General features: G+C 36.0%; 1 protein-coding gene across 1 annotated transcript in view; it reads right to left on the bottom strand.

Annotated features, from left to right (window-relative positions):
* DTNBP1 (dystrobrevin binding protein 1) overlaps positions 1-18664 on the bottom strand; it is a 43151-nt gene that overhangs the window by 8209 nt on the left and 16278 nt on the right. The window lies entirely within an intron of this gene.

The following is an 18664-nucleotide window of genomic DNA, read 5'->3' as shown; positions in this document are numbered from 1 at the left end:
TTGGAAATACGGGTGTTGTTAAACTCACGGGAGGTTTCTTTGATATAGGTACAGTATGCTATATGTATATACTACTATATACATATAGTATACTGTATACATATAGTATACTGTAGCTATTATATACTACTATAGGAGTCCCCAAACTTGGAAACTTTAAGACTTGTGGACTTCAACTCTTTTTGTGTTGTGTTGTTTTTTGTTTTGGGCTCCTGAGTCTTTTGGTTTACCTAAGATGCCTTGGAGGACTTTAGTTGGCTTTGTCCTATAGTGATGGATAATGCTATATGGTTGTAATTGTCTGTCTGTTGTTTCTGAGTTGTTCTTATCTTTGCGAGTGTTAACTTTTTCATAACTTGTGTTCGCTGTGCGTGGTCAGACAATTTTAATAAAGTTGTGTGAGTATCCATTTTGCTGGAAGATGTGGTATAGGTGATCTGTTTCCTTTTTCTGGTATTTTGGGTTCCTGCAGTGCATTTGTACTTGCCTAAATGTGAACACTTTTTCAGACAAGTGTAAACACACTATATTCAGAACGTTTATATTTCTTCAGTATTCATCTGAATGTTAATGAATACTATCAAGGAGAAAACCACACCTCCACCAATATTGGTATGACAGACAAGGTCATTCAACTTAACCTTCTGAAAAACTCTGTTCCAGCACGATGACAGAACATGCACCTAGAAAAGAAGGGGGCAACTCCATTGTGGCTTTCCAGGGAAGATGCAACATATTCCAGAGAGAGGCCCCAAAATAAGACCTTGTGCAGTCCTGAACTGGATAAGGGAGGGAGGAAAAGGTACACAGTAATCGCTCCCTAGAATCTCCCAAAGTGTATCTATTAGGTTAGAAGGTTATAGCTTTAGTCTGGCAAGATTCTGTCTGTTAGATGCAAGCAAATAAAATTTGGACTCAACTGGATTTCACTGTATCATTTTTGGGTTTAGGCATGGCACATGTTCCTATCCTATATCTTCAGCAGATCCACATATTCATAAAGTTCCTCTACTATTTCTATTTCTTTAGTAAATATTTAATTCTCATAATTCAATTTGGTTGCAATTTCTATTCTGTAGGTTTTGTTGTCTTAATGTGTTCCTCAAAATTCTTTTTTGGCATCCAGCTTGTGAACTAGATATGCCTACTAAAATTAGAAATGCAGATATCAATGCCAACCTATTTTGCCTCGCATTTCATTGTGTATATTAAATACACAATGACAGCTGCTTCTCAGCAGTAGTATGCACATTTTATTACTCATCTATATTTACAGTTTTTCCATCAGTCTGCCAGGTCTATGTAGTCATTCTATCTCCACTTAACTAGAACACTGTGATCAATGATATTTTCCATACATTTTATCATATTTACCTGTATCATGACAGCATTCATTTTTATAGCAATTAACTAAGCAGAAGTCAGAATTTTTACTGCCTACTGAATTTCAATCTAGATTTCAAATACCAAATTTGACGCATTCCAAAGCAATCAAATACCAAGGTATGACAATAATTCTATATATTATATTCTAACATATTTCTGGTTTTGGATTGCAGTTTTACTTATTTTTATTATTTATCTTTAATATTGTGGCGTAAGCCTTCTTGAGGGGAATCTGCTGTCCGAAAAGTGTCATAGAAAACTCCTCTATAGCATTAAATGTATGAAATGGTCTAATGCATAATGAACGAAATATACTGAATTAAAGGAAAATGTTAAGAAGGAATATAAAGGTCAAAACCAAAGCCATAATAATGCAAGTCTAAACTCATTATACAAGGACTCAGTTCTAAATGTCATGTTTAGAAATGCATTTTAAATTAATAATTAGAAAGAATTCCAATTATAGTATAAAATACAAGTTATACAAAATATAAGCATGGATATAGACAAACAGCCTGGCTATTGTCCAAAGGCTTTCCATTGTGTTAAAGCAATGTATCCTGCGCTACTTAACAAAATAAATGCCCTTTTTCAGAGAACATCTGGATCCATGGCAATTAAATTTAGCTTTCTTTAAGAAACACTTGGCATAACAGTTCCTAGACTTTCTTTCGTAAAAGCAGTGGCAGCTTGCAAAATAAGGAACCAACTCTGCATTTCTGAAGATTTACTAGTAACATAACATATTCTACTAGCAGCTAAACAGTAGCAATCAGTTCTATCAAAGACGTGCAAATGTTTTTCTAATCAATACAAACAAGCCTTGCAATCTTGTTGAAATGAGATTTCTCCACAGTCTATCTAGAAAGACAATCTGCCTGTTTAGAGTGGTAATTAATGTCAGCTCAAGTTATCAGCCTGTACTTTCCATCTTCACAATGTTAAGGCATAGTTCCCCCACTTCAATAACGTTTCTCAGCTGCATGTTTTGGAGAAAAGAATATGAGCAGAATAAAAAAATAAGGACTGGCAAAAAAGTAAATTAAACTTTTATAAATGGCAGTGAGGAAATTTTTGGAGACATGATCTATATCATTTCCCCTCAATTTTCTTTTAATCTATATAATTGAATGTACTTCAATACATAACATGAATTCCGGGTTCTACTCAAACATTTATACAAAGTTCAACTGCAATATTCAACATAAAGGCCACCTAGCTTTCAATTACACTGATTTTTTGCCTATACCCATCCTATAACCAAAGCAATCAAGGAATAAAAATAACACTATTTACAAAGCTCTCCGACGCCGTACTTCAGTTTAAAACAATGGAGAAATCAATGCAAATAATTTATGCTGGGCCATACAAAGGAAAGTTAGAAGATACTTATTATAAAGCTTTAAGATGATTGGAGTTTATTACTGAAAATTCTTGCTTCTATTACAAATTATTTGCAATCACAGACTTTTAAAATTGTATCAAAGTTGACAAGACAGGATCCATCCATTATAGCAGGGTTGTCAGCCTTTTTGGCTTGCCTGGGAAGCATTGTGTGAAAAGGAATTGTCTTGGGTCACGTGTAAAATATATAACAGAGTTAGTGTACATGAATTTCCTTTATTTCTTTATGTTTTTTATAGTGGGGCTGCACTGCTAGATGTCCAGGGGCTCATGAGACCCATGAGTCTTAGATACAAAGCTAGCTGGGTGAACTTGGGTCAATCATTCTCTATTAGTCCTAAGAAGAGGGCAAGGGCAAACTGTTCCGACCCCTCTCGTTCCACACCAAAGCACACTCCGAGCCAGAGATAAATTACAGCATTTAATTAACAGGCAAACAGGTCCTTGGCAGCAACCCAGCACAGACAAGCTCGGGCAGCAATAAACACAGATAAGGCTTGGCAGCAATCCAGCCTGCTAAGCTCATACAAAGTTCTCCGACATTCGATTCTGTGTTGACTTCTGCAAAGAGGGGCGTGTGCACAAGTAGCTTTTTATAGTCTGGAGAGGAGCCTAATGACCACCAGCTGAGCGCAATTACCTCCTGTAATTGCGTAATTGTTTCCAATGCCTATTAGCTCTTCGATGGCGTGCATCCAGGATCAACTCACTACTGGCTTCCGGCTCACTCTCCCTTGTCTCCTCCCTACTGGTCCAAGGCTCAGGTGCCTCCTGGTGGCCAACTAGCCTCCTTGCGCCCTGCTCGGAGTCGGAACCCTGTCCAGGGTCCTCCACATCCTCCAGAGCCGACTCATAGGGCTCCTCGCTGTCGGAGTCTGGTGGCAGCTCCAACGGCTCCTGCTGGGCCACAACAGCAAATCATTTCTGAAAACATTACCAAGAAAACTTCAGGCACCAGGAGTCAACGTTGACTTGAAGGCACAAAATATTAACCATGTCGCATTAATTAACTGTCTTGTATCTATGTATTACATTTGTTAGCCATACACAAAATATAGCATAGAGCTGAATACGTAGACTTCTGTGCAAATGAGCAAACAGGCTTGTGCAGCTTCTTATTCCTCTTAATTCTGTAGAGAAACCAAGTAGACCATTAGTGAAAGGAAACCAAGTTTAGAAATGGAGCTTTCTGTCCTCCTGTCCCAGTCCACAAGATGTAAAATGTGTGCACGGCGATTACATTTATTTGATATATGTACAAGGCCGAAATAGTATGTAGAAAAGCAAATACATCTTCTAGGGATTTCAGAATTGTTGGTATTTCTAGAATTAATGGTGGCTTTACAGTAACCAGTTCCTGTTTTAAATCTTAGAAATCTTAAGAGACAACCCCAAGTCAGCTGACAAATATGTTGCATTATTTACCAAAAATATCAATCAAGCAATAGCAATAGCAGTTAGACTTATATACCGCTTCATAGGGCTTTCAGTCCTCTCTAAGCGGTTTACAGAGTCAGCATATTGCCCCCACAGTCTGGGTCCTCATTTCACCCACCTCAGAAGGATGGAAGGCTGAGTCAACCTTGAGCCGGTGAGATTAGAACCGCTGAACTGCAGATAACAGTCAGCTGGAGTGGCCTGCAGTACTGCACCCTAACCACTACACCACCTCGGCAAAAAGTGGGTTGCTTGGGAGTTACGTATAAATCAATTCAACTAATGGGAAAGTATTCTAAAAAATTAAGCTAATACCTCATAAGTCAAGCAAAGAAGCTTGTAATTATAGGATGACAACCAAAAAAGCTGATTATCCCAGTAGGCAACCACTTAATTCCCATTCTGGCCTTCCGGAAGAGAATTAAGATCTGGTTCTGTCAACTAGCATGGGGATCCAATAATGACACGCAACCCTGGGTTGGGGTTTTTTTTAAGCTTAACTTTGGTTTTTTTTAAACTTTGTATACTGTATTTTGTATAAATTTTATGTTTTTTATTTGTAAATCAAGTCATAGTGATATGGGTGGTATATAAATTTGATTACTAAGTAAACAATAAAATAAAATAATAATACTTTGGCAGATTCATATATAAGCTGCGGTGGCGCAGTGTTTAGAATGCAGTGTTGCGAGCAAACTCTGCCCACATTCTGAAGTTCGATCCTGACCGGCTCAAGGTTGATTCAGCCTTCCATCCTTCTTAATTCAGTAAAATGAGGATCCAGATTGTTGGGGGCAATATGCTGACATTTGTAAACCGCTCAGAAAGTGCTCTTAAGCCCTTTGGTATGTAAGTCTAAGTGCTATAGGTAGGTAAGGCCTTTAAAACAACAGTTAAAAGTGAAATATTTGAGAATATTCTCAATTGAACTCAGAAGTAAAGTGAGTGCTTCCCTGGAAGGGGTGTTAGCATCTCTCTATCTGCTAACCACACGATCAAAAGGAGATTTTGTAAGCAAGGTGTCAAACAATGCCTGTACTCTCAATAAAGTAGAGGATATTATCCTTTATATTCTCCACTGCCCCACTTAAAATGGAATCAGGGCCAAATTACTGGTGGTAATTTCAACTGATCAACCTTGAAAAATTGAACTGTTGTACTTTCTCTGCTGTCATTGAAACCTAGAAAGAAACTTACATTCTTAGCTGTAGCTTTGGTTTTATCTTGCTGTAACCTTTTTACATTTCTATTTTTGCTATTTTTATTATTTTACTTTACAATATTACCATATTTTTCAGAGTATAAGACACACCTTTTTCCTCCCTAAGAGAGGGTGAAAATTTGGATGTGTCTTATACATTGAATGTAGCCCCACCCAGCAGCCCCAACCCTTTGGCCTCTGCCTCCCAGCAATTTACCTCTTTGCAGCAAACAGGGTTTGCGGAGACTTCAATAAGCTCTAGCAATCCCTGCAGCCTGTAAAATCGGGAGAAATTGAAAGTGAAACTTGCTGTTTGCTCCATGTGGCAAATTGCTGGGAGGCAGATTTTTTTTCCTTCTGCTAATCAGGCTGTTTGCTGCAAGGAGGTAAGTCAACAACTATTATTGCCTATAGAATGTTCAAATTATTAAACTTATTTTTTAAAGACTGCTTTATTATTATTCTAGACGACTTAACAAAATGAAGAAGCTTTTTAAAATAAATGCTTGATTTGAAGAGGCCCTGTGCTGTTGTTTTAAAAAGTGCTATTTTTTTAAATAAACTTCCAGAAAGCACATCAATTTTAACAGCATCTGTACAAGTATAGTCTGAAATATAACACTATAAATAGTGTATATTGTCTGTACTGTTTGTTGCAAGGAGGCAAATTGCTGAGAGGCAGATATTTTTCCCTTGTTTTCCTCCCCAAAATGTAGGTGTGTCTTATACTTCAGAGCATCTTATACTCTGAAAAATACGGTACTGTTTTACTGTTTTTTATTATATTTCATAATATATTATTTGCTACAATCTGTGGTTACAGCAATGAATTTACTTACTAATTTACCTTTGAAGAGAAACCATCAAGTTTATAATGTAGCAGGATATAATTAGACGTATTTTTAGCCATACAATATACTTTCTTTAAAACAAACATATTCACAGTTAGGAGATTCCATAGATGTGGAACATGACAATCTACAGTACTTTGTTTTTTCCTATAATCTGGAATTATCAGTTTCTGCATTTATAAATAGAATCACTGGCTAATCCTGATATTACTTTCAATACTATAATAATGTTTTACTTTTCTTTAGTCATTCTCAAATCCCGCTGGCATGACAGAACAGTGTGTTAAAAGGTAGCAAAAAAAAATTACATTTTCCTGTTACAAAATCAGTTCTGTTCAGAGTGTTCCAATTTTCGAGTATTTTCAAGTAGTAGTTTTATTCTTCATATTCCAGAAACTAGGTGTAGTAGAAATATTATATCAAGAAAGGAATACAGTACAGCCCAGTTAAAGATCACAACTAATACATGGTTCAGCTGCTAATTTAAATTGCATAAAATACTTTCTGGAAAACACATGAGCAATCTAAAGAATTCTTAGGGTGAAAACTCTAGCAAATGTACATGAATACCCTGGCTTGATTATTCAACTTATTAGGTGCATCCTTTCCAGCATTCTTTCAGGGTAGAGAGATTGATGATACAGGATGCCAAGTATAGAAAAAGCATTATAATTCAGTTCCAAAGTTATTAAAAACCACAGAATACAGCAACTTTTTCTTTTAAGCCTCAATGGAGAAAACTCCCGAGAATACCACAGACAACCACAAAAACAAATAAATGGATCATCAAACAAATCAGCCCATAGTTCTCATTCAAAGCACAAATTACCAGGTTCAAATTTGAATACACTATGTAAAAACCTAGCTTTCTGGAGAAAACTGTAATACTGGGAAAGGCAGAAGTAAAAAAAAGAAAGAAAGAAAGAAAGAAAGAGAGAGAGAAAGAGAGAGAGAAAGAAAGAAAGAAAGAAAGAAAGAAAGAAAGAAAGAAAGAAAGAAAGAAAGAAAGAAAGAAAGAAAGATGAGAACTAGCAGCAAACTGGATGGATTCCATTACAGAGGTGATGGGGGCACCATTGGAAGATCTAAGGCAGTGGTTCCCAAACTTGGCAACTTTAAGACTTGTGGACTTCAACTCCCAGAATTCTGGGAGTCTTAAAGTTGCCAAGTTTGGGAACCACTGATCTAAGGAAACAAGTGACAAAAAGACTGCCACAGAGGTAATTCACCTGTGTGGTTGCTCAGAGTCAACACTGACTTAATGGCACTTAATCAATCCTTTGACATTTATACATACTTCACAAACTTCTCCCTCCCTCCTCAAGATATCATCTTAAAATCTCTTAGATTTGTGGTATCCTCTTTTAAGTAGAACAACACTGCAATTTTGACACTGGGGTGCCTCTTTTATTTTTAAAAAATTAATATTGCTATTAAGGGATATTGTAATCGTTCCCTTCCACTACACCATATAACAATCCTTCCTCTTTGTTGTTTTTCAGGCTTCTTCTAAAGATGGTTTGATCCAGAATAGAATTAAACTTGAATCCAAAAGGAACAAACTATAAGCTGAATGTATCAATGCAAAACCCTTCCTCCAAAGCAGACTTTTGACAATTATCAACCTGCATCGTCCCAACTCCAGCTCACATTAGGGAGAGCAACTGGTGAATGTTTGTTTTCCTTAATTTGTCCCATTTTAAAAGTGTTAGGATGGGGACAATCTTTTGTCTCTTATCTGATAGAGAATAGGGACTAGTCATTGGGATAGTGAAATTTATACTGATATGCTTTTCTGTCAATTTAAGGATTGAAGTAATAAATATTGACATGGCTGTAAGCCTTCCCTCAGAGAAAGCAAAGCACTGAAATATATTATCCCTACTAACTGAGACTGTCATTATCTGCATATATACATACAAAAAAGTACAGAAATTAATACTGTGTAATGTAGACACAGTTCTCCATCCATTCACTTTCTTCAGGCTTCATGCAATCACAATTGACATAGTTCCTGGCACTCTTCAAAGTTCTTTATATTTATAACGTAGCATAGAAGCACTGGGATCAAGCATCTGTGCTAAATATTTAATAAAGTTTATTAAACTTTCAGCATGCTTTTACAATTCATACTTTAGAAGCATGTCCAAATTGGATCTAAAAGTAATGGTCTAATAGGAATGTATTCACCAGGTTCTCAGCTTTAGCTTTTATTTCTCTAATGTAAGACCATGGATCTCTAACCATCAATCTCTGTGCCCTCTAAAACATGTATGGACAGAAATCAGAAAGTACCACACTCCATTTTGATTTTTAAAAAAAAAAAACCCTACCCTATCTAATAATCAGAGTCCAGATTGTCAGTAAGAGAGTTCAATTTGTTTTATTCACTATTTTGCAGCAATTGCAAAGAACACTTCAAATAGGATGTAATTATGAGCGCTGCAAATGGGCTACATTAACACTACTCTTGCACCCTTACCTCAATAGTTCAATGATTAGATCAAATCTGAAACATGGGGTCTAGTTCTAGATGCTGCATTTTATAAAAGAGAACCAGAAAATTTGGTGTAGATTCAGAAGGATGGTGAGGAATTTGGAAGGCAAGCCCCAAGAAAAATAATTAACAGAATTGCCATGTGTGTCAATGGGTTTCTGCTGGTTCGCCCCAGATTGGACAGCCCATCTGCCCGGACACTTCTGTGCATGCACAGAAGCGTTGCACAAGCGCATGAGTAAACCGGTAGTAAAATAAATTGAAACCCACCACTGTTCCAAAGAACATACAGAACAATGCCTACAAAGATGTGTATGTCTGTTACATGGATGGATCTGTTCTAGATTTTAGACTAAGAACACTTTCTTATTGGCTTATCCCACCCAAATAATAATCTTGTTTGGAACTGAGCATCATACACTGCATTAATAAATAACTAAATATAACATATCACAGTTTATCTTCTGCTACATAAAAATGTTACGATGAAACAACAACAAAAAGAAAATCTAAATGATCAGGAATAATTCAAAATGTGACTTTTGGTCATGAGAAAATTTACCAATACTATATGTTTAAGTGATTAAATAATTCATGGTAAATTATTTTTGCATTTTGAAATTATACCATCAAATGCCATTAAAAAAAACCCTGAGGAAGTCTATACATTTATTGCTCTTGATAGCTGTTGCCTGAAAATGCTATCCACTAGTATTGATTGCATTAAAATATTCTCTAAAGAAAGATGACATATCCAGCTTAGGTCAACCTTTAGTCTTGCTTATGCATTTATAAAAATGTATATTTTTTAAATGACCCCATTCCAATAGATCACTTCAAAGGCAATTCTGACTGTGGCTCAGGTCTGAGCATGGGAGGAAATATTCATATATAAAACAAGGACTTTAGTAGCACTGTATTTAACACAGAAACCACTACGAGAAGCAAACGTTTCATTCATATACCATATTGCCACGAAAAATTGTTATGAACTACCACATCCAAGCTATTTTACAGCTACTAAATCCCAAAAAGCCCTCCAGCCATGCTCCTAAACCTTTAAGCATACTAAAACAATGCCTTTAGGTAGCCTTAAAATACGATTTAACAGAAATAGATTATTTCTGATTATTGGGTCCAGTACAGTTCTTTAATGAACCACTCATGTCTAGCACTAATAAGATTTTCTTTATATAACTATTAAACAGATCTTATTTCACATACAGGAACACAAATTTATATTAATACATAACTTGAATCATGATTAGCCTAGATTTATGAGTGTTCTATTAATGAAATTCACTTTGGCATGAAGGAACCCCCTTTTTCCTTTATTATACATTTTCCCATTTTATTCAGCTTTAAAACCACTGTCTAAATGTCAGAATACAGGCTACAATTAAGGCAGTTTTTAAAAGCTTAAAAATATATTTACACTTTAAATGGGAGTCTAATACTAGCTTAATGAATGACAAGCTTTCATATAATTTAATAAACTTTCCCCTACAAGAATTACTCTGATTATTTGCCATGGTTCCTGAAGAAAACATAACAGAAGGAACAGGCAAATAAACAGAAGGATAATACTGGTCAGGTGGAAACATCCAATTACCGAGCAGCTCTAGTGATGTACATCTTTCCCAATATAAAAAGAAGAAGAATTATTCTATACAACCATTCTGCCTTCTCAAAAACGATATACCATTTTTCAATTAATCATGCATAGAAAATGAAGACTTACAATCCCTTCCTTCGAGTCCTGCTCCCAAGCTGAAAGCAAGAGCTGCTAAGAGCTGTAGTATCAGAGAACATACCACATTCTGTGGAAGAAAGGGGTGAAAATACAGTCCTAAAAAATTGTGTGATCTTTCAGTTGCCTTTAGCTTAACAAAATAGTAAACACTCTTCAACTTAAACCCCTGCTGAATAGGCAGTAGTTTCAAAAACTGTTTATTTTGCTTTTATCTTTAAAATTATCAATAATCATGGTTTTTAAATAACCCTACAAGGAGAAATTATGAACTAGTCTTAACAGGAAAGCATTTTCCTCTTTTGCATGTATATAAGCAATAAAAATGTGCTGTGCTAAATAAATAGTTAGATTCAACAACATTAAAATCCAGGGTTTGTTTTAATCTAATAGGAGCAACAGATATTAACATTCTTCTTTTTGGTTAGCTATGCAATATGAGCTTTCTGATTCTTTTTTAAAAAAAGGAAAGTCACCAAAATATTACATGTGTGCATACTAAAAAAAAAAAAAAAGAGTTATCATTCCTAAAAAAACACTTTCCAGAAAATGAGAATCATTAACTGAAAATGCCAGGTTCCTAGTAGTCACCTAACAAAGTTACAGTTTCCCAAATAAAGAGCAGGTTTTAATTGTTAAATAGAGCATATCAGAATGTATATGGAAAAGCAAATCCTTTTAAACAGGAAAAATTAATATTCCCACATTTCAAATTGTTTTTTAAACACATTCTCCAATACTGCACTTAAGTAATAATATATGGAAGTTCTAAATATGAGTCACAATTATGTCACAATTGTTTGCATTAATTAAACTGAAATATTAACTAACATTTTAAGGGTCTTGTCTTTTATTTAAGAATATCACTTCCTTTTTGCCAGTGTATTATAGTAGAGACATAGATTTTATAATATATTCAGGACAGAATATAATTGATAACGTTATGGAGCTTTTCCAAAATATTCTTGGCTCCTAAACCTTGAAAAACAAAATATGCATAGTCTTACTCAGTTTACACTGAACAAGACAAATTTCCTAAACATTCATATTGTTAATATTAAGAATAAAATACAAGAAAGCTAAACTTTGTCGGGTGTATGAAAGATTCTTTAATTGACAGTTTAATCTATTCAAGTGATTAAGCAGTAGAAGGCAATTTTAATCAGTAATGATGAGTTAGTGATAGTGATTTCCTGGGGTTAATTTGGTTTTCATGTATTAACATACTGAATGAAATACTAAATGTTGAAAAGTCTTATTTCAAATAACAAGTGACAGCTTCTGTTAAATTAAGTTGTTCCATTTACTTCAGAATTTCAAAAAAACCATCAGGAATTTTTTAGATAATATATATTTAAACAACTGTTTTGATTTCCAATCAACACAGAGTTTGTGTCATGTAAAACTAACAAATACATTATGGCATTAGCTTTCATGAAGTACAGTCCACTTTAGAGGGTGCATGAACTGTTATAGTGCATTACATGCAATATTGTTTAATACTGATGAAACAAACATGATATAAAAATGGAGATGAATGCTTATGCACAAAATATGGAGATATGCAATTACTGCTAAATAAGGCAAAAGGCTACTGATAGAATGGAATCAGGATTATTATTTTGCAAATGAAAGAATTGCTTTTTAAAACAAGAGGTTTTCTCCCACTATCTCAATTATGAAGTTACTTTCAAAAGAACTATCATAACAAAAACACAACTAAGAATCATACTGGCACAAAAATGGCAACAAATGAAGGTAAAATATAGTTTCATTTTGTTTTACAATTCAGAAAGATGCAGCAAAAAAGACAACATTATGAAGGATAAAGGTATAAAGATACTAGCAGTTAAGTATTTGTAAGTGGCAGCTAAAGAGGAGCCTAAGAATTAAGGCAATATAAATGTCAATTTGTTAACTAAATATTTAAAAAATTAGTTTTCTCGGAGAAACTTTCAGGCATTGACATATACAAATGAAATGAAAACTATTATAAACAAGGATAAATCCCTGCTGATTATGATTTTAGTATATGATATTTTGTGGAGTATAAGGATTGGTGCCAGAAGTATAGGCCTTTTCTTCACTCACATGCAGACAGACAGACAGACAGACAGACAGACACACACACACACACACACACACAGAGTATGATCAAGAAAGCATTACCCACTAGTCATTAAAATACACAATCATATTTCAGAAATCCTAAATACAGTTTATATGAACATGATGGCAAATTACAATTAGATTTAGCTTGTAAGTCTGGCAAGAGCAGGATAATCATCAGTTACCAGTATCATTAAGAAAGAAATAATATAAACAGCTAGAATCAGCTATGAAACTGCTGCCAGTTTCCAATAACAGTGCCAATTAAATTAAACAGGAGGTAGATAAAGATATTCAAAGACCACATGCAGGCTACTAGGGCTGTGCAAACCTTAAACAGATGAGATTTATATACCAAGCAGATTTGTGTCATGGCTACCTCAGACTCTGGGGAGAAATGAATAATCAAGAACACAGAAACTGAGCCCGCAGAATCATCCTTAGCCAAAATTTTAATTCTAACAACTGGTATGAACCAGACCCTACCTCTTTCCACTGTTCTGATCCTGAATTGACACATTTTCCTCTACTCTTAAAACCAGGACTATCAAACGCATAGCAATAGCAGTAATAGCAGTAGACTTATATACCGCTTCATAGGCCTTTCAGGCCTCTCTAAGCGGTTTACAGAGAGTCAGCATATTGCCCCCAACAATCTGGGTCCTCATTTTACCCACCTCGGAAGGATGGAAGGCTGAGTCAACCCTGAGCCGGTGAGATTTGAACCGCTGACCTGCTGATCTAGCAGTAGCCTGCAGTGCTGCATTTAACCACTGCGCCACCTTGGCATGGTGCGGGGGCTAGATGCGTTACGCACTGGCCACGCCCACACCTGGTTTCGCAAAGGGGGTGAAGTCCTGATACGTCACATCACACTACTGTGACGACCCGAGTTTGACACTCCTGCTTAAGACTCTTTCTTATTAGTATATGGAAATGAGCTTAGTACTGTTGGAGTGCTAGAGTATATAAACATAGTCCTTGAGCAAATTCTTCATAAGTTGCCACTATGGAGAAGAGCTAATAAATACCTGGCAGCCTAGACCATAAAGGCATATAAAGTAAAATGGATCAGTTCACTAGAAACAACTTTCATGACCTCCCACCTGGCTGCCTCATATCCAGAACCTTCAGATTTACTTGGCTTTCTTGGGCTTTCAGACTTAGTCTAAAATGCAATCATGCTTTTCACCTAATCTCTTCAAGCACAGCATCTTATTTCTGTACTTGCTTTACATAAAAGACTGAAATAATCTTTTTCCTGCAGTGTTTCTGGGAACTTATCTGCATTTTCAGTCTTGGTCAGTTCAATTCCTCTCTCTCTCTCTCTCCCCGCACAGAATTCTGACTTATGGGAATCTTTATTTAATCCTCTATATAATCTTCAAATGAACATCAGCATAATACTATGTTCCACTTGATCCCTGTTCCTTGCATAATAGCAGAATTGCATAACAGCAGAATTGCATAATAGAGGAAATAGACAAGATTTTTTTTAAAAAAAATTTCATGCCAGCACTGTATTCCCTCCCAATAGAAGTCAATTTTGGATAGCAAACATTCCCCTGGACAATATTGGGGAAAAAAACTCTTCCTTTTCTAATGGGAACTATCTTTGTAAATTTTAAACAAATTTAGTGTTACTATTTACTGCTTTACTGTTTTAATGTTTTTATTCATTTTTTTAATTATTGTAAGCCACCTAGAGTTGCCAAGATGGATGGCATATAAGTTTAATAAATGTCTTGTCAAAATACAATAAATTTCATTTTAACAGATTCATTGGAGGAAAGGGGTATTCGATTTTCTAAACTTTCAGCAGGCAAACAGCAGGAATACAAATGGCACAACTACAATGACATTTGATTCCCTAAAATCTATTGTTCAAGAACTAGAAAAAAAGTTTTACTGTAAACAGTAAATTTGAATATATAAGTACCAGTATAAACTCTATGAAAATACTTCTATGCTACCTCAGTTTCAGAAATCATTTTATTCTTCAGAATGAAACTATAACATTAAATTATATTAATATTCAGCGATACAGAACCAGATTTACTCTCTCATCGCCCAACTTAATAGTGACCTGTGTTCAAAATTGTAATACTAATTCATATCAAGCTCCAAACTAAAATTTAGATATAACGTACTGTATATTGAAGTTCGATTATATTAGCTGTTTTAAAGTAAAATTAGTCACTTATTAAAGACAAATATTATATAAATATTTCTCATAATTTTAAAGGTTACATTTTTTTTGTGCAAAATTTTCTCCCAATGTTTGAACTGACGTAACGTACAGCTAAACCAAATGTTCTATAGAACTTAATCCTGATAAGTAGACATTCCATAGAGCATAGTAGCATCTCGTTCCCTCTCTCTGTTGATAAAATGAATTCAGCATTCAAGACCAGCCAATGTGCTCATGTCTCCTATCTTTATTTATGTGATTTCTTCTAATTGGCACATAACACAGGCTCAACACTCTTCAATGATCTACTTTAAAGTATTTGAACAAGAACTCATTTGGTGATCATTCAAAGTTATGACCAAACACAGACAACTTGTAATTGCGGCCATCATAGCATCCTCATGGTCATATGATTGTAATTATGATTGGACTGTTGCACAGTTACATGATCACCATTTGAAATCTTCATTGGCAGCTTCTTATAAGCAGAGTCAATGAGAAAGTTGGCAGGAGCTTTCAAAAAACAGTCGCATGACCATGGGACACTCTGACCTTCACCGTTAAGCTTCATCTAACGAGGGCAACTGGAAGTGCCACAACTGCCATCATAAATCATGTGGCATCGTGCTCTACAACTGCATCATTTAGTCAACAGTTGCCAGTCCGACTTACTATTATTAAACTGAAACTATCTGTATTACGAAGATCATCATTGCAACTGTCAACATAACATACAGCAAAAGATCTGTTTTGTTAGGTAAGTTCCCCGTTGGGAGAGCGAGTGCATTCAGAGAAGCGTTGTGAGAGTTGTGTTGGAGAACACACAAACGAGCATACAGAGACACTGCAGTTTAAATAGGCTTTTACTTTCGTGGAAATAGAGGTATCAGAGTCCATCAAACAGTCCAAGTCATACACGGATAAGACAGTCAGTCATCAACGGCTTTCAGTTAGGGGATAATCCAAATAACATAGTCCATAATCATACAAAGTTTGCTAGCAGTTGTAAAACTTACAATATCTCACGCTGATCACTTTACAACACTTCTAACAGCCAGATTCCAAACACTCAAATCAGATCAGCATCTAATAGTGATTCTGGCTCCATCTTATGGCCGATTGAGGAAACAGCAACCAATCACATTTACAGCGTGATTTAAAGAAACAGGTACAGCATTGTTACATGATTTATATATTGCCAACCCAACCGTTAAATTATATTCCTAACATTCTCCCCTTTGGGTAGGATAATATATAAATCTTACAATCTTAAGCCGTTTTCCTCGCAACAACGTTTATGCTTTATATTACCTTGGGCCTTAGTAAAATGATCTGCAATGTTGTGTTCAGACATGCAGTACTCCAGTGAAACTAATTTACCATTCACACTTTGTCTTACATTTAGATATCATAGATCAGTGTGTTTTGACCTAGTTTTTACAGCAAGATTGGATGCCATCTGAATTGCTGCCTGATTGTCTTCATAAACAACAATAGGCTCTTGTATGTCAATCCCCATATCAAGTAGGAGTTGTTTATAACAAACCAAATCCGTACATAATAATGACAAACATGAGAATTCAGCCTCCATAGTTGATAGACTTAAATGTTTTTGTCTAATAGACTGCCATCCAATTTTTCCCAGTAATACAACAAACCCTGATGTTAATTTCCATGTAGAAACATCTGTAGCAAAACTTGCATCAGCATATGCAGTTAAGCTCAGATCATCCTTAGGTTCTAAATACAATGCATAATGCATCGTTTGCTTAAGATATCTTAATATCCTCTTAGCAGCTTGCCAGTGCCTTTCAGTAGGTTCAGCATTAAACCTGGCTAATTGATTTACACTACATGCTCTGTCGGGCCTTGACCAATTACTCAGATACGATAAGCTACCAATTAATGATTGATAAACACCTTTATCAAATACAGGACTTTGTACGTTACTGTGGCTAAACTCTTGGCCCATTGGAGTTTTTGCTGGTTCACACAGTTCCATCCTAAACGTTCTGAGTTGCTGGTTAATCTTCTCAGTTTGTGAGATTTTGTATCCTCCCTTAGTTTTATCTATTTGTAAACCAAGATATTGCCTAATCTCACCGAGATGTTTTATATTGAACTGCGTCTTTAACAGTGTTATAATCCTCATAGCTTCTTGCTCAGTTTTAGTGATTAATGCTATGTCATCAGTGAACAATAGCAACAATGAAATTACACCACCACTTTCTTTCTTAAACAAACATGGATCAGCCATGCCAGTTTTAAAACCTATCTTAGTTAACTCTTTAACTATACATTGATTCCATTCATATTCTGATGGCTTCAAGCCATACAGACTCTTTTTCAACCTCCAGCAATCAGGCTTTTATAAATATATAGTATGTTGCAACCGTGCATGAAGATATGCTGTCTTTACATCTAAATGTTTAACAATATATTCATTCTTAGCTGCCCACACTAATGCTGCCCGTAACGTTGCAGCCTTTAAACTAGGCGCAAAGACCTCATCATAGTCATTGGCTGACTGAGCAAATCCTTGTGCAACTAACCTGGCTTTATGGGTTACAGTCCCATCTACACTATTTTTAATTTTGAAAATCCATTTACAACCAATGGCATGTTTATCTGGTGGTAACTTTACATTTTCATATACTTCTAACTTTTGCAATGATTTTAATTCCTTTTCCATTGCATCTTTCCAAGCTTTCTGTTCCTTAGTTGGATATAGAGTTAATTCTTGGTAATTAGCAGGAACCTTATTTGCCTGACATGCTATAGATGCCTGATACCTGTCAGGTGGTCTAGTTACACGAGTTGAACGTCTAGGTATTTCAAGACTCACCAGTGGACTCTCCTGTATAACCTGCTCTTGTTTTTCTGGTTCGTCCTGTAACTGTACTTCTTCCTTAATTTCTTTAATTACTGGTTTTACTACCTCATTATTAGGGACTATTTGGGTGTCGATAATTACATTATCATTTTTTTCTAATTGATTCCACACATGTTCTATAAACCTAGCACTAGCGCTACAGTAAACCTTAGCTGTGCCTTTCTCCCAAAACCTACTGTATATACTCGAGTATAAGCCTAGTTTTTCAGCCCACTTTTTGGGCTGAAAAAAGCCGCCTCGGCTTATACTCGAGTCAGTGAAAAATTTGCCCGAAATGGAGGAGAAAAAGGGGCGGGGCCATGCCGCTGGGTGACACTCGTGAATGGCCCAGTGCCCCTGTGAGTTTCCCCTCCCTCTGTGTCAGTTTGCCGCGCAGCGCGCACCGCCCCATCCCCCCTCCTCACGTTCTAATGTAATGCAGGGCTGTCTTACGATTCCCCTTCCTCCCCCTCCTGCTGCTCTGCAACGATGTCCCACCTCCTCCTTGTTATGGCAATCAGCCACATAGCGATGTTCCACCTCCTCTGGTACAGTGATCCAATGATAGGAATCACTGTGCCGTGTGTCATAGGAGGCGGGACATCGCTCCCGCGGCTGCACGGGACATCATCATCACAGCGGGACATCAGCATCATGAGGTGAGTGAAGTATTTCATTGAATACACCGCTAGTTTACTGTTTTTCTTTGAAATAAATATTCAAAAACATTATTGGTATCTATTTTTATTTTTGAAATTTACCGGTAGCTGCTGCATTTCCCACCCTAGGCTTATACTCGAGTCAATAACTTTTCCAGTTTTTTGTGGTAAAATTAGGTGCCTCGGCTTATATTCGGGTCGGCCTATACTCGAGTATATACGGTAAATGATCTATGGTTGGCCTCATATCCTACAAAAAATAACTGTCGAGCTCTATGTTGCCCTTTCAGTCTCACTTGTGATGGTA

This window comes from Thamnophis elegans, chromosome 8 (genome assembly GCF_009769535.1).
Source record: "Thamnophis elegans isolate rThaEle1 chromosome 8, rThaEle1.pri, whole genome shotgun sequence".
NCBI classification, from domain to species: Eukaryota; Metazoa; Chordata; class Lepidosauria; order Squamata; family Colubridae; genus Thamnophis; species Thamnophis elegans.
The sequence above is the reverse complement of the archived record's forward strand: the minus strand, read 5'-3'. Positions and strand labels throughout refer to the sequence as shown.